Genomic DNA, 24,069 nt, shown 5'->3' with positions numbered 1-24,069 from the left:
ATCATGAATGCTGCCCAACACATACTGAGTACTAGTTGGTTATTCACCCACCTAGAGGGCGACACGGTTTACCCCACATGACTGGTTCATGAGGCTTAGCGATGATTTGCACATGAATCCAGAAATGTCAATTCATTCTGACCACCGGCTACCTCTGCCAACACCCAGAATACAGGCAGAGTCGTCCTAAGAGACCAGCCTCATATTTATCAGTGTAATTACAATTAAATATTACAATGACATTTGACAATGAACAAAGTATTGGAAATGGCTCCTGCTGTCGGCTTTGGCTATACAATTCTTATGAGTCGAAATAATTTTCCACAAGAAACCTTTCATCCCCTTTATGGCAATCAAAGCATTTAAATCGAATTTTTCCGGATCAGTTCTATATCTCCCTTACAACCAGACTTAGTTACTTTCGTTGGTCATGTCGGAACACTGACCACAGTACTCTTAGACTCTAAAACATACACATCTGTGATTGTAGTTTACATGTGTACATGTGTGGTGCGAATGTGGACATCAGAAAAAATTATTTGATGTGCACACTCGCACCAGCTTGCTGTCATTTCGCACTGCACAGCAAAGTGGCAAGCGCCCCCCACCTCCCCCCCCCCCCCGTCCCTTCGCCACATCGTCGTTATCACATACCTTTTGTGGAATAAAGGGTCTAGTTACAATTAAATAAGTCCTCGTACCTTTTTCATAAGGGGCATTCAAATGAAACCCGGTCACTTGTGTAAAGAAACGGTAACGATTTTATTAACTCAAAAATGTAGTTATACACAGCAAACATACTCAAAAGTAGTCGCCAAAACTATTGGCACATTTATCCCTTTCGATTACATCCTTGAAGAAGCTGTCGGATCCAGGCCTGGACCCAGTCACGTATATCGTCGTCCGTTGCGAATCGATGTCCGCGAATAGCTTGTTTTAGAGGTCCAGACACATGAAAACCACACCGTGAAAGGTCGGGACTGTAAGGAGGAGGATCCAGCGTTTCCCACCGAAACTGCTGCAATGTCGTCTTCACCGCGTTGGCCGTGTGTGGGCGGGCATTGTCATGCTGGAGGATAAACGCCATTGGAAAACATGCTTCGGCGTTTCGACTAAATGTTTCGTCTAAGGTTCTATAAAGTGTCTTGATAATGCTGGGCATTGATGGTGGTTCGCTGTTCCAGGAACTCGACAAGCAGTAAGCCCTTGTGGTCACATAAGGACATCATGACCTTACCAGAACTGTTGTTCACGGCCTTTGATTTCTTTGGAGGTGCGTGCTCTGACGCTTTCCGGTTCAAAATGGTGACACCATGTTTCGTCACCTGTGACAATACGCGAAAGAAAGCCGTATTTCGTATATTGATAACGTTACAGATGACTCAAAGACAGCGCCATTCCAGTACTGCGCAGTTCGGCGGTCACTTGGTGGGGAACCCACTGCGCACTGATTTTTGGAAAGTTCAAGTGTTGATGCATTATGCTGTGGGCGGTGCCCACGCTAATACCCTGTGACCGATAGAGCTCGTCCACGGTGATTCTGCAGTTGTCCCAAAACAAAGCATTCACTTCCGCAACCGTTTCCGGTGTGATGACACGGTGAGCCTGTCCAAGACGAGCGTCGTCTTCCAGTGACACGCGCCACTCAAGGAATCGTTTGCGCCGTTCCACGACACTTGAACGACTCATCTTACACAGCCTTCATTTGTCGATACATTTCGATAGTGGACGATAATATTTGTGACCACCTTCTCTTTGGCGAGCAACCACGCTGGCACTATGCAACATCAAACGGTGACCACGCGTCATTTGAATAAACCTCATATTTCCTCGTCTTCGCCACTTCCATGAAACCGTTTCGTGCTTTTGATACTTGTAAATCAAACCAACACAGTGGCGTGTTATGTATTCGGACCGCCATGTTGAAGTTCGTGTTAGTGCATTTGAACCTTATATCATGTTTAAACGCATAACAATCGTAGACCCAACACCCAGATCACACAAGTTTCTCGACTAAGACATCATTGCAAGTGCTGTATACTACAGTGCGTCCATTCGGGGCTAATTTTCAAGGGCCAAGTAAACCGCTAGAGAAATGTTTGCATACAATAATGTTATCGCAAAAGTGTTTGGTATCGGCTCTAAGCACACTTTCCCTTGCGAAACACTGCACCTGTTTAACACTTTGGAGGAGGTACACGCCGAGACAGATCTGATGCAGCTGGCAAAAATTAGTTTGTTACGAAAAAAAAAGAACCCAGCGTACAGTATGCTTCGTATAATTTCAATATTGATCGAAGTAATTGTAATCTCGCACATGTAACAAACAAAATCTTTATATGGCGCTGTAACAGGTTATTTTTTTTCCGAAACAAAACTTATTGCTGCCCGCGGTGGCCGAGCGGTTCTAGGCGCTTCAGTCCGGAACCGCGCGACTGCTGCAGTTGCAGGTTCGAATCCTGCCTCGGGCATGGATGTGTGTGATGTCCTTAGGTTAGTTAGGTTTAAGAAGTTCTAAATTCTAGGCGACTGATGACCTAAGATGTTAAGTCCCGTAGTTCTCAGAGCCATTTGAACCAAAACTTATTTTTGCCAGCAAAATCAGTTCCGTCTCGAGGTGTTCCGCCTCGAAAGTGTTAAACTGGTGCAGTTTTTAGCAATAGAAAATTAAATATCGAACAGTTTTACGATAACATTATGGTGTGCAAATGTGTCTCTACCCGTTTACTCGGCTCTTGGAAATTAACGCCGAATAGAGGTACTGTAGTATATTGGACTCACAATGATGCCTTGGGCAAGAAATTTGTATGATATGGGTGTTAGGTGTACGATAGTTATGCGTTTAAACATGATATACGGCTGAAATCCGCTAACACAAACTCCAACATGGGGGTCCGAACGTGTAAGACGCCACTGTGATAGCTGGATATACAAGTATAAAAAATACGAAAGGGTTTCGTGGAAGTGGCGAAATCTAGAAAATAAAAAATTTGTGGCAGCTTTTTAATTGTAATTACATCCTTTATTCCTCGACAAAGATGTGATAATGACAATGTGGCGTGGGATGGGGGCAGGGGAGGGGGAGTCTGCTATTTGGCACAACGACGCCCAACTGGTGCGAGTGTGGACATATAATTTTTTCCGACGCTAAACAACTATAAATGATACTGCTGCTTGAACGTAAAGTTACTGTGGCTTATATTCCAACATGTCACCAGACTTTAGTGGGAAGTGCTCAGACTACTATGCACGTAAGAAAATTACATATGTGCATTTGTAAAGGCCTGATAGATTTGACATCGGTAATTGTAACTTCAATTCACGGGAGAGTATAGCCGACATAGGGAGGTGATAAACTCGTAAACAGTTACATAATACAGCAAATGCAGGGGTTCAACTGGATCTGATATAGTGTACAAACAGGGCGGGCAATATGGCTGCAACTAAATGGATCACAGAACGTCCTCTCATTGGCTCCCCTAAGCAGATCCTGGGATGTTCTTTGTGGCACTATCGGTGATGACTTTCTATTCATTTCGTCACTGGGAGCACTGTTGATCATCACATATTGCCGGAGGCCTGTGTTTTACAACACTTGTTTCAGAGAGTCTTGGAGGGGATGCAGCACGTCCCAGAAACGCTGACTCAAAATACCTACAGTCTATTCCCGAAATTGACTGGCCAGGAGACTTCAAATCAAATATTTTTTTAGAAATGAGGAGAATCGAGACGCCTAGTCTCTGTGTGTGTGTGTGTGTGTGTGTGTGTGTGTGTGTGTGTGTGTGTGTGGACAAAATTTTTCATTTCACCGATTGCTGTAAGGGACAGGAAAGGTTTTATGAGGAAAATTACGTCCACTCATAATAGTGGTATAGATATTGAAATTTCCAGAGCCGAAGCCGTCAACAGGAGCCATTTCCAATACTTTGTTCATTGGCAAATGTTATCAGACTGGTACGATGATCGTAATATTTAATTGTAATTACACTGATAAATATGTGGCTAGGACGAGTCTGCTAGCTGTCCAGTTGTTTGGCAGAGGTATCCAGTGACAGGAACTAACTGACATTTCTGGTTTAAGGCGCAAGCCGTCGCTAAGCCTCACAAACCAGTCCGGCGAGATAAAATCATGCCGCACTCTAGGAGGGTGAAGAGCGAACTAGCAAATATGTGCTGGGCAGCCTTCGTGATCATATTTGAGAAAATTCAGTATGAATCAATGACAAGTGTTGCCACTAGAGATATTGATAAAGTCCAAATTCCTACCATTCCTGTCGTCCCTAGACGCCTCCACACCTGGACATTCCTGTCTGGTATGCCAGGTCTGGCTGCAGACCTGGAGCGATCGCTGAGACGCGCGTACACGGCGGTAGCCAGTGCTGCGTGAGTCTCTGGCCTGCTGGGGCACTGCGTGTGGACATCCGAACATGAGGGCGCGCCGGCTTAACGCTTGTTTCAGCGATCTCCGACGTCTAACCGTGACAACTGCCACTATGAAGTGGAACGTGGTTCAACTATGTGATATATACTGCTCCTCAGTAACGTCCAATGGTAGGCCGTGTCTCCTACTTCTTCGTGCCGGTGTAGCTGAGAGAACCAACTTAGGGATTGGAATGCAGTATTTGGTGTTACGGAGAGTACTCTTTGTCACTGGTCCGTTACCTAGCTTGCATAATCTGTCGCCCAGAGCGAAGTCTCAACTGAGAGGAAAAAAGTGCAGGTGACCCCTGTGCATAAGAAGAGTGAAAGAACGGATCCGTAACGCTATGGAGCGAAATTATAAATCTCCTTTGGACAGAAAAGTTCCTGTCCGCAAATCAGCGCATATGTAGAATGCACCGCTCGTGAAAAATTCAACTTATCCTTTTCTTGTATGATAACCTGCGAACCATTGATGAAAGGCAACAGGCAAATTCAATTTTTTTAGATTTCCAGAATGCATTCCAAACATTGCCACACAGCGCTATGTTGTGGTTTAATGAAGGTCCGACAGTATGGACCAGTACCTAATACGTTGTTCCAGACGGCAAATGAGACGAGGTTATTATATGGAGTATGCCAGGGACGAGTGATGGAACCAATCTTATTCTCTAAATATGGACAAACGGTGTGATGGCCAAGGCAACTGTTTGCTGACTACACTGCAGTCTAAGGGACAGTGTTTTCGTAGAGTGTGTTGGAGGCTACAGGATGAGTCGGAGATCATTCCAATTTGGTATGATGAATGACAGCTTCCTACAAATGTCGAAAAGTGTCTGTTAATGCGGATGAGTAGGAAAAACACTCCTATATTGTTGGGTACATTGGTAGTGTTGTGCTGAAGGACAAAGACACGGCGATTATCCAGTCTGTAACATCTGTAAGTGCGGACACTCTTACGCATGAGACCTTTATGTGTACACACATCAGCGTGCTGGTTGTTGTTTCTCTGCGTGGAACAGTCTTCCTACAAACACATCAGACACTTTAGGACCTGAGGCTTTCTGCATGATCATACTGCACCACTAGGAGGATTATGGCTGTCAGTGTACACTATGCGTTTTGCGACCATACGTCAAGACTTCACACCCGACTTACTGCCCAAGGGAAAGACCGTCATTCACTGTTTTCTCTTGCAACATCTACTTAGAGATACTAACCAACTAAAAGATATGATTTGTAATGACTACGACTTTTAGACTGCAGTGACATAAATAAAGATGTAACATTCTTCCGTACGCTGTCCTCAGCCACCAGTAGAAATACCTGCACTTACATAAAGCAAGTCCGTCTAACTAAGGGCTTACGTTCAAAGGACGTCATTTTTCCAAGTAGAGAAGGAATTAGAATATTTGTTCAAAATATAAGAGGTATTAGAGACAAAATTAGAGAACTGCTTGTAGATTATTGGTATATCAGAGCACCACTTAAATAATTTAACACTTCAGAGGCTTCATTTACCAGGACACAGATTAGCTGGATGTTTTTCAAGGAGTTCCTTGCGGGGTGGAGGAGTGGCTATGTATGTATAGAACAGTATTCCATGTGAGTCCATAGACGTATCACAGCACTACACTGAACACATATTTGAATGATGTGCAGGGGCAGTTGAATTTAGTGACACTAAACTCCAAATTGTGGTTGTTTTTAGTTCCCCTAACTCTGGCTTCAGATTATTTCTGCTCAAGCTAGACAGGGTTTTTGGTTAACTTTGTAGGAAGTACGAGAAATTAATTACATGTGGTGACTTCAATATAAATTTTGTGTATGATGGTGCAAGAAAAGGATGATCATAGTCTCCTAAATTCGTATATTCTGATGCAGGCGGCGTTTTTTTTTTTTTTTTTTTTTCAACTACTTTGCAGGGGAACAGTAGCACAGCCATAGGCAATATTTTTATTCATTCTTCATTACTAGATGGGCATTCTGTTAGTAAAAGGGTGAATGGCCTTTCAGACGATGATGCACAAATTTTAACACAAAAGGGCTTTTGTACTCAAACAAAAGTCACGTATACTTACAAACTATCTGGGAAAGATAATCCTACAGCAATAGACAGTTTCTTAAACCTCGTTAAGGAACAAGAGAGGCAGGATGTTTATTGTGCCGATAAAATAGATCACAAATATGATACATTCCTTAACAGATTTCTCATGCTCTTTGAGAGCTGCTTTCCATTGGAACGTCCTAAACGTGGTACTAGCAGTAAAAGGCTGCCCGAGTGGCTGACTGGTATGATAAGGATATCATGTAAAACAAAGCGGGATTCACATCAAAATGCTAGAAGCGGTCACTATCAAGCTGCAGTAGCCCATTACAAACAGTAGTGTAAGGTGGTTAAAAATGTGATTAGGAAGGCAAAAACTATGTGGTATGCAAATAGAATAGCTAATTCACAGGATAAAATTAAAACCATATGGTCGGTTGTGAAGCAAGTGCCTGGTCAGCAGCACAAGGTCGACGATGAAAAGTCAGTTCGTAGTAAAAATATTTCTGTTACTGATAAATCAGATATATGTACAGCATTTAACAATCATTTTCTCTGGAATTGCTGATGAATTAAATAAAAATTTAGTTTCTAAAGGGAATCATATAATTTTCTTGACAAATGTCTTTCCGAGATTGGTGTCTGAAACACTCCTCTGTGATATAGACAAGAGGGATATTGAGTCAATTATTAAATCGCTGAAGACTAAGGTCTTTCATGGTTATGATGGAGTGTCTAGCAGAATATTAAAGAACCGTGCTGCACATGTTAGCCCTGTATTTAGCCATATTTGTAATTTTTCCTTTAGGAATGGACAGTTTCCTGACCCACAAAAGTACTCAGTAGTAAAGCCACTTTAGATAAAGGGAGGAAGGGATAATGTAGATAATTTTAGACTTATTTCTATGCCATCAGTGTTTGTAAAATTTATTGATTTGCTATCAAATGTACAGTTCGGCTTTAGAAGTCGTTTAACAACTGAAAATGCTAATTCTCTTTTCTTTGTGACGTACTGGATGGGTTAAACACAAGCTTTCGAACGCTAGGCACATTATTTTATTTAACTAAGGCGTTTGATTGTGTTGATCACAAAATATTGCTGCAGAATTTGGACCATTACGGAATAAGGGGAGAAGCTCACAGTTGGTTCACCTCTTTCTTTAGCAACAAGCAGGAAAACGTTATTATTATCAATGTTGAGAATGGCTGTGATGTGGGGTTTGAGCGGGGTACGTTCAGGTGGGGGATGGCCCACTTATGAGTGTTGGGGCAACTCCTGTTCCTTATTTATATAAATGACATGCTATCTAGTAAAACGGGTAGCTCAAAACATTTCTGTTTGCTGATGACTCTAGCTTGGTAGTAAAGGATGTTGTGTCCAACACTGGAACGGTTTCACATAGTGCAGTTTATGACCTAAGTTCATGGCTTGTAGAAAATAAACTAACGCTAAATCACAGGAAGACCCAGTTTTTACTGTTTCTGACACACAATTCAGCAAAACCCGACGTTTTAATTTTACAGAATGGGCATATGATTACTGAAACGGAGCAGTTCAAATTGCTAGGTGTTCAGATAGTTAGTAAACTGTGAAGGAAACCCCACGTTCAGGACCTTGTTCAGAGACTTAAAGCTGCCATTTTTACTATTCGAACGGTATCTGAAGTGAGTGATCGTTCGACACGAAAATTAGTCTACTTTGCTTATATTCATTCGCTTATGTCGTATGGTATTATATTTTGGTGTAACTCTTCCCATTTTAAAAAGATATTTTTGGCTCTGAAACGAGTGGTTCGGGCAGTAAGTGGTGTAAGTTGACGAACCTTTTGTCGACCCCTGTTCACGAGTCTGGGTATTTTAACATTGGCCTCTTGGCCTCTCTCTCTCTCTCTCTCTCTCTCTCTCTCTCTATATATATATATATATATATATATATATATATATATATATATTCCTTATGTTTGGTTAATCGAGGACCTACAAACGACGGAGAGGCTCCGTCCCCGCCGCAGCCGCAGTGGTCCACAAACCCACTACGACTACCGCAGTCCACTTCACCCCTCCACCGCCCCACGTCGAACCCAGGGTTATTGTGCGGTTCGCACCCCGGTGGACCCCCCCAGGGAAAACTCACACCAGACGAGTGTAGCCCCTATGTTTGCATGGTAGAGAAATGGTGGTGTACGCGTACGTAGAGAACTTGTTTGAGCAGCAGTCGCCGACGGTGTAGCTGTGGGATTAGCCGAGCGGTCTCAGGCGCTGCAGTCACGGACTGTGCGGCTGGTCCCGGCGGAGGTTCGAGTCCTCCCTCCGGCATGGATGTGTGTGTTTGTCCTAAGGATAATTTAGGTTAAGTAGTGTGTAAGCTTAGGGACTGATGACCTTAGCAGTTAAGTCCCATAAGATTTCACACACACACCGGTGCTCTTTCCCACCCGGAAAGCCATGCGTTAGACCGCACGGCCAACCGGTCGGGCTTATATGTTCCTTACTGTCATTTCTTGTTAACAATATTAGCTTATTCCAAGGAATAGCAGCATTCACTCAGTTAATACTCGGCAGAAATCAAACCTGCATTTGGATCGGACTTCCCTGACTCTTGTGCAGAAAGATGTGCAGTATACTGCTACGTCCACTTTCAATAAGCCACCACTCGAATTAAAACATCTTAGCAGTAATACACGCGCATTCAAATCGAAACTGAAGAGTTTCCTCATGGATCACTCCTTCTATTCTGTCGACGAATTCGTTAAAAAATTAAGGTGATTCTTGTCGTATTGTTGATCGCCTTCACTTAAACTTATGGACCGACTTTTCCTGATTCATAAACGTTTGATTTTTGTCTGTTATTACCTTTATGTTGTAATTTCATGTACTGACACCTTCCATGACCATGGACATTAGCTCCTCAGTTTGGTCCTACGGAACTTGATGTGTAAATAAAAATAAAATAAATTACACCCGTTACGCTCTGTAAGTCTACGTGTAACATAGCAAAGCGATATGAAATGAAACGAGCAAGTAGTGTCGGCAGTAGTGAAGGCGATTTATCGATTTAAATTTATTGGAAGATTTCTGATGAAAATTTTGCTCAGATATGAAGGAGACCGCGAATAGAATAATTGTGCGACCCATTCTTGAGTAGTACTCCAGTACTTTGGATCTCCAGAAGTTCGGATTAAAGGAAGATATCGAAGCAACTCAGAGACGGTCTGTTTGATTTGTTACTATACACTCGAGAAACACTCAAATATAGCAAAGATGCTTCGTGAAAATAAATGGGAATCCGCGGAGGGATGACGCTTTCATTCCGGTAAACACTACTGAGAAAACCTGGACTCTACAGAAGAATCTCACTAATGTGAATATAGAAGCCAAACGTAACGTTAATGTAAGTCTTGGTCTGTTTGCTTACCGACATTAGCTAACGTGTTTTGAATCTCTGTGAACATGACAAGTTCAGACAATAGAGTTTACAGTATTACAGTCCGACAGTCGGACTTACTTGTTAGCAGCAAGAACTGTTAATACATTTTGCAAAAGACAACGTACCGCTTGTGGAAACGCTGATGAGCACTTGTTCATCAAATACCGCTCATAGGTATGAAACCAACATTACTAAGCTCACAAGTAAACCAAGTGAAAATATAGCACTTCTTTCAGGTCTTACTATAACCGTTAGTATTGTCCATAGCAGCACTGGTGATGCACAAGTGGACGAGGGGTATCGTCTTTGATTAGTAACGAAAACGGCTTCGGTCCCAAGTTCGAAACTGTTTAAATATTGATTAATAACCAGCATTGGCGGCCGAGGACTTCCGGCATAAGAATCACCCTCATTCTGGCAACGGTATTGTCAAAGAGGGCGGTGCTGCGGACGGAGGTTCAGGACACTCTCTTGACCTCGGGTTAGGAAACTGCTCCTAAGGGCGAAAGAATCAACAATATCAAATATCCAAAGTCATGCAACGTGCCAGCAGATGAAACTACAACAGAAAAGTAATAACAGATAAAGATCAAATGTTTATGAACCAGAAAAAAGTCAGTCCATAAGCTTACGTAAACGCAATCAACAATGCAGAAGGCAACGGAAATCACTGGATTAAACACACATAACGTGTATCCACAAGATATATAGCCTGTAACTGAAAAAAGTTTCATGATGATCTCTCCATTGGAAAAAGATTCCGGAATAGTCCACCATTCGGATCTCTGGTAGGGGACGGCCAAAGGGGAGGTGACCGTGAGAAGAAGGTTAGATAACCAACGAAAGGATAACGTTCTACGAGTCGGGACGTAGGTTTGTCAGGAGCTTGAACGTGGTCGGCGAACTAGAAAATCTGAAAAGATAAATTCTAAGGCTCGTTATAGAATAAGATTAAAAACAGCCGACCAGTTGCAATTGGTCGGCTGTTTTTAATCTTATTACGCGGAACCGTTGCTGTTGCGCAGCTATGTTTAAAATACTGAAATTCTTGCTCGTTATAGACATAGTAGAGGCCAGTGAAGTGAAATGGAAAGAAGAAACGGATTTATTGTCAGATGAGTATAGGGTAATATCGCACGGCATCAAATGGCTTAGCGGGAGTAGGATTCATTACGAATAGAAGGTAGGACGGAGAATGTGTTACTGTGAACAGTTCTCTGACAGGGTTGTTTCTATCCGAATCGACAGCAAACCAACACCAACGATAGTTCATGCGTCAACGCCGACTTCGCAAACTGAGTATTAAGAGATGGAGGAAGTATATGAGGATATCGAGCGGGTAATACAGTACGAATAGGGAGATAAACATGTAACAGTAATCGGTGACTAGAATACAGTTTTAAGGGAAGGAGAATATGGGCTTGAGAAAAGGAATGAGGGAGGATAACGACTGATTCATTTCTGTAATAAATTTAAGCTAGTAATAGTGAATATTCTGTACAAGAATCGCAAGAGGACGAGGTATAATTGCAAAAGTCTGTGTGATAAGGGAATATTTCAATTAGATAACGTCATACACATACAGAGATTCCGAAATCAGATACTCGATTGTAAGGCGTACCCAGGAGCAGATATAAAGTCAGATCAGAATCTAGTAGTGATGAACAGTAGGCTGAAGTGTAAGATTTTAGTCACGAAGAACCAATACGCAAAGAAGTGGGATACGCAAGTACTAAGGAACGACAAGGTACGCTTGAAGTTCTCTAAGGCTGTAGATATAGCAATAAGGAATAGCTCAGTAGGCAGTACAGTTGAAGAGGTATGGACATTTCCAAAAAGGGGCATCAGAGAAGTTGGAAAGGAAACATTGGTACAAAGAAAATAGCTCCGAAGAAACCATACTTCTGTTGATCGGTGAAAGAAGGAAATATAGAAGTGTTCAGGGAAATTCAGGAATACAGAAATACAAGTTGCTGAGGAATGAAATAAATAGGAAGTCCAGGGTTCAGGGAAATTCAGGAATACAGAAATACAAGTTGCTGAGGAATGAAATAAATAGGAAGCGCAGGGAAGCTAAGACAAAATGGCCGGATGAAAAATGTGAAGAAATCGAAAAAAAATGAAGGTCGGTAGGACTGACTCGACATATAGGAAAATCGTAACAGCCTACGGTGAAATTAATAGCAAGGGTGGTAACATTAAGAGTGCAACAGGAGTTCCACTGCCAAATGCAGAGGAGAGAGCAGATAGTTGGATAGGGTACATTGAAGGCCACTATGAAGGGGAAGATGTATCTGTTGTGATAGAAAAAGAAACAGCAGTGGATTTAGAAGAAATAGGAAATCCAGTATTAAAGTCAGAATTCAAGACAGCTTTGGAGGACTTAAGATCAAAAAAGGCCGAACGGATAGATAACATTCCAGGAGAATTTCCAAAATCCTTGGCGGAAGTGGGAACAAAACGAATATTCAGGTTGGTGTGTAGGATTTATGAGTAGGCTGGTGACATACCATTTGACTTTCGGAAGAATATCATCCACATGGTTCCGAAGACTGCAAGAGCTGACAAGCGCTAGAATTATCGCACATTCAGCTTAACAGCTCATGGCTTAAGAAAAGATAAAGTCACCAGAGAGGAAATCCTGACATGTTGGTTGAAAATGGAACCACGACTAAAGAAAAATCAAGCTACATTCATAGGATTTGTAGACCTGGAAGAAGCTTTAGAGAATGTAAAATGGTGCAAGATGCTCGAAATTCTGAGAAAAATAGGGGTAAGCTATAGGGAGGGACGGTTAATATACAATGCGTACAAGAGCCAGGAGGGAATAATAAGAGTGGACGACCAAGAACGAAGTGCTCGGATTAAAAAGGGTGTAAGTCAAGGATGCAGCCTTTCGCCTCTACTGTACCACCGAAGAATCAATGATGGAAATAAAAGAAATGTTCAGGAGATGGATTAAAATTCAAGGTGAAGGGATATAAATGATAAGATTTGCTGATGACATTGCTATCTTGAGTGGAAGTGAAGAAGAACTACATGTTCGGCTGAACTGAATTAATAGTCTAATGAGTACAGAATATGGATTGAGAGTAAATCTAAGAAAGACGAAAGTAATGAGAAGAAGCAGAAATGAGAACAGCGAGCAACCTAACATCAGGACCGATGGTCATGAAGTAGATGAAGTTAATGGATTCTGATTCCTGGGCAACAATATATCCAGTGTCGGACGGGTCTCGCGTCCGTCGGCCGTCGTAATTTAATGTATATATTATTATTGTTATTATTATTTTTTGATTGTTGCCGACTTACGTGGTGGGCCTTAATAAAAATGATATTTAAGTTGAACAATGTAATAAACTTTTCATATAAATTTCCTCGGCTAGTCAGTTGACGTTAAAGCAAAAGATCTTTAGTTATTAATTACAATTGCGGCCCACACACGCGCGAGAGTATTTTCTTACCTCCGTTAACCATTGTATTGTAGTCAGAGTCCTGGCTCTGGGTCTCGGCTATGGTACTGAAAATAAGAATCTTAAAGCTAAGTATTTCTGCAACTTCGTGCGGCTGTGGAGAAAAATTGATATTATGCTAATAGCGGGCGAGTTTTCAGCTTCCGTTAAATTTTCATAAGTTAATATCGCCACGTAATGGCGTCGTTGGCTGCATCGGCCGCTGCGATTGTTGAGCTGTAAATTACTTGAATGCAGGTTAATTCAAGGAAGGCGGACATGAAATCGGGATCACCTCTTACAAATTAAAAGTGCACAATAAATTTAAATCAGTATATTATATGCTTAACTCATACAAATATGCTTACATTCGTCAGCACACGCAAGATGTCCCTCTAGACACATTCAAGACAAGCGAAGAAGTAAGGTCGACTAAAAAATTAACAAAAGAGTGTAACTGGGCGTCTCCTTAGATCATTCTGTCATAAATTATTTCTTTGCAATCTAAACCTACACAGAGAAATTATTATTTTAAGGCTACATGAAAAAAAAATCTCTTACAAATTATGAATGTCTTCTTTATAAATAATTTAAAGTCTTTTCGTAATATGGCACTGGGGACGCTATATTGCCCCCCGAAATGTTTATGTCCTAAAAAATGTTCGTGTTTTTTGACATAAATATTTCCTCTTTCATGTCCACAGTGTCCACACGCAGATTTTTCTTTCACAGTTTACATATGTCACATCGTATATTTACACAGTAGTAATTACTGAGGTGTGTTGTTCACAAAGTGTAATACAGATGAGGTTCAAGGTATACAACCACGAGTTAGTCCGGAATATTTGAAGTCCCAGGGGTGTCAACTGCTCGCTCCCCATTTGGCGCGGCCGTAGGGAAACCTGGGGAAAACCTCGGCGGAGCGACAGACTAACTGCTTTGGTCACTTTCACTTAATTGTTTCTGGGATGTCATTGGAGTACAGGATGTGCATACAAATATTTTTGTTGCACTATGCAAAAAATGAGGTCATTATAACACTTGATGATCTACGCCGCGACGTTTGGCTCGCGACGGCGTCGGTTGGTGTGTTCGGTGCTCGGCGTTCGCGGCGGCTGCGGAGAGGTCAACGCCCGCCCGACGCCAGCGTGTGTCTCGCCGTCGCGGAACGTCAGAATCAACTGATCGGCTGCACAGTTGGCGATGCGCTTCTGTCTCGGCCAGGCGTGGCGGAGTGGGATGATATCCGCCCCCCGCTCTTGTTGGCAGGAGTCAGCTCTGCTACGCATCTCCGACGTAGTACATGAAACACACACACAACCAACGTAATATTTGTTTCCCGCTTCAGATGGTTACGCTAGTGGGAAAGAAGAATTTATTAGCGCGGCAGTTGTTGTTAAGTTTTCGCCAGTTTCCGAGTGTCAAGCTAGCACTGTCTTGCAGAATACATGACATGGATCTTCTCCCGTGAATGAAGTTTTGATGCAATACTGTTTCCATCATACGTCAGTTTTTGTCTTGACAAAATTATTTATGTTTTCGCCTCACTCGCAGGCACTGGTGAGTGTCCCAATACGAGCTTAGCACAAACATTCGCCGTTTCTGCGGTCGCTGTTTTGCAACAGTCCACGCATCGCATTCCAATCTCGCATTATTGTGCTCACTGAAACTACAGTCTGTCCCAAAAATATTGACTGTGGGTTCACTTCACGTTAACAGTTCACATTTATAAGCAAATTCACAGTTTTTCGTGCGTAATATTGGCGTTTGGCGTCCTCACCGCTGTTGAACGTTCAATACTAGCACTTCACTGTCCATATCACAGTTTCACCTTCACAGTTTTTCACACTGTTTAAAGTAGCTGTTTCGATTAGTTCACAAACACTAATGTATTTCATTCAGTCTGAACTGGATTTTGGCTAATGCTGGATTTTACCAGTCTCTCGCACTAATTATCTCTTTTTATTTTCCACTTAGAGTCGTACTTGCCTTCAGATTTTTTGACTATACAATTGTATTTCCGTCTCATCTGAGGCAAGTCCCCATGTCATGTCTGCCCACTCATTGCGTACTTGCTCTCCAGAGCCAGGCTCGACTTTACAAAACTTTGCCTCTCGCATTATTGTAGACATTTTATAATCTAGGCCTAGCGTGCAAGTTCCTAGATTAATGTTAGATTTGTGACTTTTGTTTACACTAAAAATTCGTGCAAATCTCTGCCTTAGCAGATGGCAATATATTTTAACAGTGCTTAGCGGTAGTCGCGTTTATTGATTTGCTTTGTACCTTGTCCACAACACATGAGGTACCTTGGGTGATGTACACCCTGCACTCATGTTGTTTAGTAAATTATGATTGAGCATATTTCAAGATCGGTATAGACATAAATACATGGAACAACATATACATTATAATATTAAATTTTCATAAGTTTCATTACTACTACAGTTCAAAAATATTCATGACACACTAATGAAAAATTCTTTCATCGTTACATGCTATTGAATTTCCTCTTTTTAAAATTTTTTTTTTTTGTTTTTAGCGTTTTTCAACATGAAATTTTTAACATATTCTTAAACCTACGTTCATTTTTTTCTTCAAAATGCAATTGCTTAAAAATACTATTATTCCTTAACATCTACAAAATTGAATCGCACTAATCTTGTGTGCCTCATTGTCTTTAAATATTACACTAAAATCGGAACATTTACACACAGAAAAAATACACTATAAACTTAACCTACTACACACAAATGTAAACGTTGCTCTACTGAGGGAACTTCTTTAAGTCTTTGTAAGTATTTTTTCTTATTTCCTTGGTAACTGCCTCCTTATTTGACCACGGAATGGTGTAGTTTGCGTGACAGAAAGTATCGTGAGGTACCACTTCGATGTTATAGGTGTAGCCCTCGATAACACCGGGTTTTTCCGAAAGCACATTCTCATAATCTGTAAGTAGCTGAGTCAATTCGTTTTGTTGTGCTTCAGTCAAATGTTCTGACTCCCTAACTTTCATGGCTATCAGTTTCCTTTTTTCCTCTTTGTATTCAGTAATAAAATCTTTAAAATATGCTTGTCTTGTACTTAAGTCAGAATATAAATTCATTACCTGTATTCCTTCGAATCTCGACTGAAAGCTCCGGCAATATTTACCGTGCACTTCCCGTGTCCTCAACAACGGCAAAATTACACGTCTATCCTCATTCATAAGGCTTACTTCCCCGCACAAGAGGTCGATTTTTGCGTCCCTCTGGCGTAAAAATTCCATCCCCAGGATGCAAGCAACACCTAATCCCTTAACTACTAGGAACGAGCTTTTCATTGCTTCATTTCCTACCGTAAACTCGACTTGCACCTGGTGCTTTATGAGATTGTGCACCTATTGCACCTGTAACACGACAATTCTTCACTGGCAATACTGGTATTCTATTATTTTGACTCAAGTACTTGTAAAAATTTGCGCTCATGACACTGGTTGACGCACCGGTATCGACTATTATGTGTATTGGTGCTCCATACATATCTGCTTGCAATATAGCCTGCACAACACTTTTGTCGGTTCGGTTACATGTCTGCGGTATGTCTACAAGTTCCTTTTCTATTTTTGTTCCTTCATTGTATCTCAGCATACAAAGTTTATGGCTGTCATCCGTGAATGTGCCCTCACTACACCATCCTGCAGCCAACAACGGAGAGCGTATTGTGGCTGTCTTTAGTTTAACGGATGAGCATTAGTGGGTTGACAGTTGTCTGTCACTTCCACTAACCTCACATTGTGGTTCTGGTTGTTGTTGTTGCTACTGTTGGGTTGGCCGCCCTGCCTCCCCGATGGTGTATTTTGATATTGTGTATGGCTCTGGTTTTGTGGTGGTCGGTTGTAACTCCCTGACATGTTCTGTGACGGACCTGGGTTGGCGTTCCATTGTGGCACTGTGTTTTGTTGCCACTGTGGTGTCGGTTCGTTACGACCACGCCACTGGTTTCGGTTGTTGCGCCATTGCGGATTGCCGTTACCATTATATCCATTACTCATGCGTCCATCATGATGTCTCTTTCGATTTTCACGATTATAACCGTTGCCGTTATAACCATTGCCATTGTTTGTGCCTTGATTCTGTTGCCGGTGCTCTTGCCTATTCCCGTTACCATTTGGTACTAAGTTACTACCATTACTGTGGCTGCTATTGTAATCGGCTTTGTGTTGATTATAGCCTGCATGGTTCCACTTGTTTTCGGTTTTCATATCTTCGATCAATAGGTCAACAGAATCCACTATTTCCATGAATTGTTCTATATCGTATTCCGGCACATTGATGAAATATCTTTTAATTTCACTGGGCAACTTCATTTTTATTAATCTGATTATGTCACGATCGGACATTGGCTCGTCCCAGTACCTGGTTTTGTTTATATACTTTTCTAAATATTTGCGTAACGTTCCCATCTTAGGATTGTACATTTCTGGACTGTACAACTCCTTTCGTAGTCTTTCTTGGACGCTATCGGACCAGAATTTTTGCAAGAATGCACCTTCAAACTGTTGCACCGTTAGACATTTTTCGGACACGTCGGTGGCCCACAGTGCCGCGTCACCTTGAATAAAGGAGACCACGAACTGTATTCTTTGTCTTTCCGTCCATGTCCTGGGAAACACATTCCTAAAGCTCTTAATAAATACAACAGGGTGGACATTTCGTTTTTCGCTATTGAAGGGTTGGAATGTCCTGTGTTTTATTACATTGTCCTCTTTTTTGCACGTCTGATTGCTACATTCTGGGACATTCATCACTTCGTGATGTGCGCTGCACGGTATCGCGTGTTGCTCGTGCTCATAATTCGCATTAGGTTGCGGTTGCGCACTCGCACCCTGGCTACCGTCAGCGTTATTATAGTAATCAGTACGCGGAGTCTGATTCATGATCTGTCCGCCACTGTTTACATTGCTTTCCAACGCAGACAGTCTCCGCGCGACCTCCTGTTGCCAATTTGGCAACTCCGCAGTCACACGGGACTTAATCTGTGTTAATTCGGCATGTAGTGCGGCAGCGCTAGCGTCAGTATTTACACTCGCGGCCGCAGTCGCTTGTTCTACGGCTGTTTTTACATCGCTTTCAATCTTTGCAGATATCTCGCGATCCTTTACTTCTAGCCATTCATTTAATTCTTTTTCTACTTTTTGAGCTTGCACTTCCAAATATGCGTCAATACTTTTCCGTGCATCTATCTCCACATTATCCACGCGGTTGGTTAAAGTCTGGACATTGTCTTCAAGCCTAGCCTGCGATATCTGTAATTTTTGCATCTCTCTGGCTAAGCTTTGCACAAGGTCGGGTATTTCTTTGCACGCGTCCCGCATCTCGGCAAGTTCGCTTTGGATCCTATCTAGTTTCGCTTCATTGCGCTGCTCTTGCTCACGTAGCATCTGAGCCAGTTTCTGATCTCTTTCCCTATCTCTTTCTTCTAACCTGCGCAGAAATTCTGCAAATGGGTCTGCAATCGGTGAGCATACTGGTGCCCCGCTTAATCTAGCACTCGATTGGCCCCCCTGCCCAGGCAGTGGAGTTGTTACTCTATTCCCATTCTGCTGTGGAGCGTCATTCACCGTCCACAGATCCTCGCCCCCCGCTCCGGAAATTATGTTATCCGAGGCGGTGGCTTGGGACTCGTTTACATATTGCAAATGATCCTCACTTTCCATATTAACAGAATTTTGTTCTTCTGGTACGGATGCTTTAGGTTGTCCTATCTTACCCATACTAAATTCACTTTAAGCCACTGACGAATCTTTAACACTGATACACACACGATTAATTATCCCCTCCAAAAATAAACACATAAATACACAAAACGAATAATTATCCCTCCAAAAATAAACACATAAATACACAAAACACCGAAGGTATCTCATGTGCACATGGGTTCGATATTCCGCACAGAGCTACACAGGATGCTTGCACAATAGGCCTTACCTTACTTATTTTTCTTTCTCGCAATCCTTTTTCTTTTCTACACTTTTTCCTCTCCAGATCTCCTCAGGGTGTGGTTTTGTTGTTGTACATGTAAAAGAATTCATACAAGCATTAATATTTTACAACAATTAGACACATACATAATTACATTCATTACAATAGAATCATATTAATCGGGCCCCAAAGTTGCAGCGCCAACCTCGCGTCCGTCGGCCGTCGTAATTTAATGTATATATTGTTATTGTTATTATTATTTTTTGATTGTTGCCGACTTACGTGGTGGGCCTTAATAAAAATGATATTTAAGTTGAACAATGTAATAAACTTTTCATATAAATTTCCTCGGCTAGTCAGTTGACGTTAAAGCAAAAGATCTTTAGTTATTAATTACAATTGCGGCCCACACACGCGCGAGAGTATTTTCTTACCTCCGTTAACCATTGTATTGTAGTCAGAGTCCTGGCTCTGGGTCTCGGCTATGGTACTGAAAATAAGAATCTTAAAGCTAAGTATTTCTGCAACTTCGTGCGGCTGTGGAGAAAAATTGATATTATGCTAAAGCGGGCGAGTTTTCAGCTTCCGTTAAATTTTCATAAGTTAATATCGCCACGTAATGGCGTCGTTGGCTGCATCGGCCGCTGCGATTGTTGAGCTGTAAATTACTTGAATGCAGGTTAATTCAAGGAAGGCGGACATGAAATCGGGATCACCTCTTACAAATTAAAAGTGCACAATAAATTTAAATCAGTATATTATATGCTTAACTCATACAAATATGCTTACATTCGTCAGCACACGCAAGATGTCCCTCTAGACACATTCAAGACAAGCGAAGAAGTAAGGTCGACTAAAAAATTAACAAAAGAGTGTAACTGGGCGTCTCTTTAGATCATTCTGTCATAAATTATTTCTTTGCAATCTAAACCTACACAGAGAAATTATTATTTTAAGGCTACATGAAAAAAAAATCTCTTACAAATTATGAATGTCTTCTTTATAAATAATTTAAAGTCTTTTCGTAATATGGCACTGGGGACGCTATACGGGGCAAGATGGACATCAAAAGCAGACTATCACTGGCAATAAGGGCCTCAATTTGTGGAAGGAATTTCTGAGAGGGTACATTTCGTGCACAACATCGTGTGGTAGTGAAGCATGGGCTGTGGGAAAAACGGAACCGAAGAGAATCGAAACATTTGAGATGTGGAGCTACGGACGAATGCTGAAAATTAGGTTAAATGATAAGGCAATGAAGACGAATGTCTGCACAGAATCGGAGAGCAAATGGATATGTGGAAAAAATTCACATGGTGAAGGGACAGGACGATAGGACATCTAAGACATCAGGGAATGACTTCCATAATACTAGATGGAGATGTAGAGGAGACAAACTGCAGAGGAGGACAGAGATTGGAATACATTCAAGAAATAACTGAGGACGTCGGTTGCAAGTGCTACTCTGAGATGATGAGTTTGGCACAGTAGAGGAATTCGTGGCACTCGGCATCAAACAAGTCAGAAGACTGATGACTCAAAAAAAGTAGCATTTGAGGATGACCTATGAAGGCTGAAAACCAGTTACGATTGTGTCATAAAAAAGTGATGAAGTTAAATACAGAAAAAGTAATACCTTACTCTTAATACATCACATTCATTTCTATATGACACTGAAACCAACGCAATTTCTGTTTCAGAATTTCTGGGACAGATTTTGAACCTGTCCAGTTTTGAGATGCTGTACCGAGGCTGCTGGTTAATTAATTACCTGGACCCTGTCGATCCTCTTGTCGAGGCCGACGACCTTGAGCCCCCTCCTGAGCAGCGCCCGTGCGGTGGCGGCGCCGATGCCGGAGTTGGCGCCCGTCACCAGGGCGACGCGACCTGCGCACCGCTCCATCCTGACAGCAAGTGGCGCGCCTCAGCGGCTGTTCGCCTCCAGAGGACAGGCGGCCCGCGTACGTCCGGCAGGGCAGCTCGTTATCGCCAGATCGCAGTCCATTCTACTCTCCGCCGGCGCGCAAACAGATCTGTCTGTCCGATGGACGACTTCAGTGGAACGCTTCAACGAGTAGCTTCTAGAACCTGTAACAGGTACAAGAGCAGTTTTTGCCTTATTCAAACCGACATTCGGTTTCACCGCAACTGTATGTAAATAAATAAATACGTAGCAGCATTTGTTCCAAACAATTTCTTTTCCGACGACCGGTCTGTAAAGCTACACAACGTCGACGGAGTAAGGTACACATTCGAAATGAAAGCATCGTTCTACGAGGGGCGTTCAACAAGTAATGTAACATAGTTTTTTCTCTGTCCCTTTCTGTTGAAAACATCAAGAATCTGGAATATCACGCTTCAGCTTCTGTAGTTTTATGAAGTTTCAATATGTGGCGGCGCTATATGTCGCCTTCCAAATGACATCTGCAATGCAGGTGCGTTCAAAGCACAGCGCTGTCATTAAGTTTCATTTGTTGGAAATCCAAAGTATCGCAGATATTCATAAGTGCTTGCAGAATGTCTACCGAGGGCTGGGAGGGCGTGTGTCATCTCTGCAACAGAGTCGCGCTAACCTGACCGATCTCCCTCGTGCCGGTTCGTTGCACAGGGCTGTGAATCTTGCAGTTTTGGAACGTGTGGACATTTTCATTCGAAGTGACTGACGGATCACAAACAGACACCTCTCTCCAGAGCTGGACATCTCTGTTCGTAGTGTGGACACTCTGAAGTTTACCCTGCTGCCATCATGAAACTGAAGGATCGACTTCAGCGTGTTCGTTGCCACGAAAATGTGAACGACTGTCTCCTTCTCCATAACAACACAACACCCCACACATGTCTGCGTATCCAACAGGATCTCACAACACTTCACTGGAATGGTCTTCCTCATTCACCCTACAGCCTGTATCTCGCACTTTCCGAGTTCCATGTCTCTGGTCGAAAGAAGAATAGACTCCACAGGAATCAGTACGTGGATGATGCTACAAGACGTTGGCTCTGACATGGACCAGCAGGTGGTACCATGCGGGCATACAGGTCAGCGTAGTAGGGAGGCGTAAGGCCCTCTCATCGGACGGAGATTATGCTGAAAATAGAGTTTCGTATCCAAAAGAGAGGGAAACAATATCCTGCACTGGAATGGCAAACCAAACCAAACTGCCTTCAGAAATATCTGTTGCATTGCACACTGAACGTCCCTCATATTATTATTTCTTCAAATAGCTTCAGGCATTGGTCCACACAACCAAGTACTAAATGTGTAAACACGAAAAAAATTAAACTGCAAACCCCTTGGGTACAGGTTTTCTCGGCAGGTATGTTGACTTTTCAGGGATATCAGAAGAACGATCATTTGAAGGGGAAATATTGATATGGACATATTCTCGAATAGTTTCCGAGATAGTATAATTTCATATTCAGCTTCAGTGTTGTTCAGTAAAATATCGGGTTTACACATGTACAGATATATAACAGGTAGTAAATGTTACAACATATTTTACAAAGTGTCAATTGAAAAATATCATTTTTTGTAACAGATTCACTTTAAGCCCTCTTATGCATGTCACATTACAAGTGTTTTATAGTTGACAATAAATTCTAGAGTATCTCACCGCAGCTTCATTGCATATGCGGAATCTTTGGAGGACATGTACTGTTGGTTGTGTGAGTGCTTCTGTACGTTCCCTAATGAGAGCAGCAGCTTCAATGATTACACCAAGCAGTTCATCTCTCGTATGCTCGTTTCGTTTCTACACCCCACATTTCATCTAACACCATAAACAAAGACAATTCCCAATATACTTGAATCTTTACCATTTTATATGGGACACTAAAAAGTGGTTCTTGTAAAACTAATCTGTACATACTTTACTTCTTCTGTTTCGTCTTCTACTTCTTCTTCATCTTAGTCGTTTCCTATTTCTCTGTACTGCAGGTTTACGCAACGTTGCTTTTTCTTCGTCATTCCTGTCACGTGCTCGTGACAGTTGTTTTAAACAGTAAATATTATAATTCTTACGCTAGGAACATCGCGTCAGGGAGTCATTTTCAAACCTTTCGTTTTCCTTAAATGCGCAGTTGATTTGCTGTCTTAAATATAACATTCCCTTTGTTTCTTCATTTAAGATTACGTAGAGTAGATGCTGATTTAGGTTTTCCGTGAATTCCCTAAATCGATCCAGGCAAATGCCGGGATGGTTCCTTTGAAAGGGAACGGCCGACTTCCTTCCCCGCCTTCCCTAATCCGATGAGACCAGTTACCTTGCTGTTTGGTCTCTTCTCCCAAAGAAATCAACCCCAACCCAAGAATTGATGCCTATGACATAAAAATATGCTGTCGTAAGCTAATTAAATCCTCCTTTACTGCATTTGCGTCGATAGCTGATGAAGCTAGAACCTCTGCTACTGATTCTTACTCGGCGCGTTTTCAACTTTCAAATCATATGCACACTGTTTTTAGTGTTCACGTATGCAAAAAACTTACCCACGTCTCCTTCGTTAGCCTATAAATGTGTGTCTCCTCAACGGCCGTTCAGCGAATGTCGCTGCTTTATGCGCCTCCGCAGCAGGCGCCTCCTTCCTGCACCCATGCTGACTGCCGTTCATAGGCGACGGAGGCTGGGATTCTCACTCCAGAACCGCAACTGAACGTTCACTGAGCGCCTACGGGTGGCCTTTCCAGGTGAATCACGTTTTCTGCAGCATCGTACAGATTTCCGTTGACGCGTACGGCCATGAGACGTTCGTCGGAAGCTTCGAAGC

General features: G+C 42.2%; 1 pseudogene; it reads right to left on the bottom strand.

The window, feature by feature from the left end:
* LOC126455740 (dehydrogenase/reductase SDR family member 11-like) overlaps nucleotides 1-21,211 on the bottom strand; it is an 80,556-nt pseudogene extending 59,345 nt beyond the window's left edge.
* Nucleotides 21,212-24,069: the final 2,858 nt, after the last annotated feature.

Source organism: Schistocerca serialis, chromosome 2, assembly GCF_023864345.2.
Source record: "Schistocerca serialis cubense isolate TAMUIC-IGC-003099 chromosome 2, iqSchSeri2.2, whole genome shotgun sequence".
Taxonomy (NCBI): domain Eukaryota; kingdom Metazoa; phylum Arthropoda; class Insecta; order Orthoptera; family Acrididae; genus Schistocerca; species Schistocerca serialis.
The sequence above is the reverse complement of the archived record's forward strand: the minus strand, read 5'-3'. Positions and strand labels throughout refer to the sequence as shown.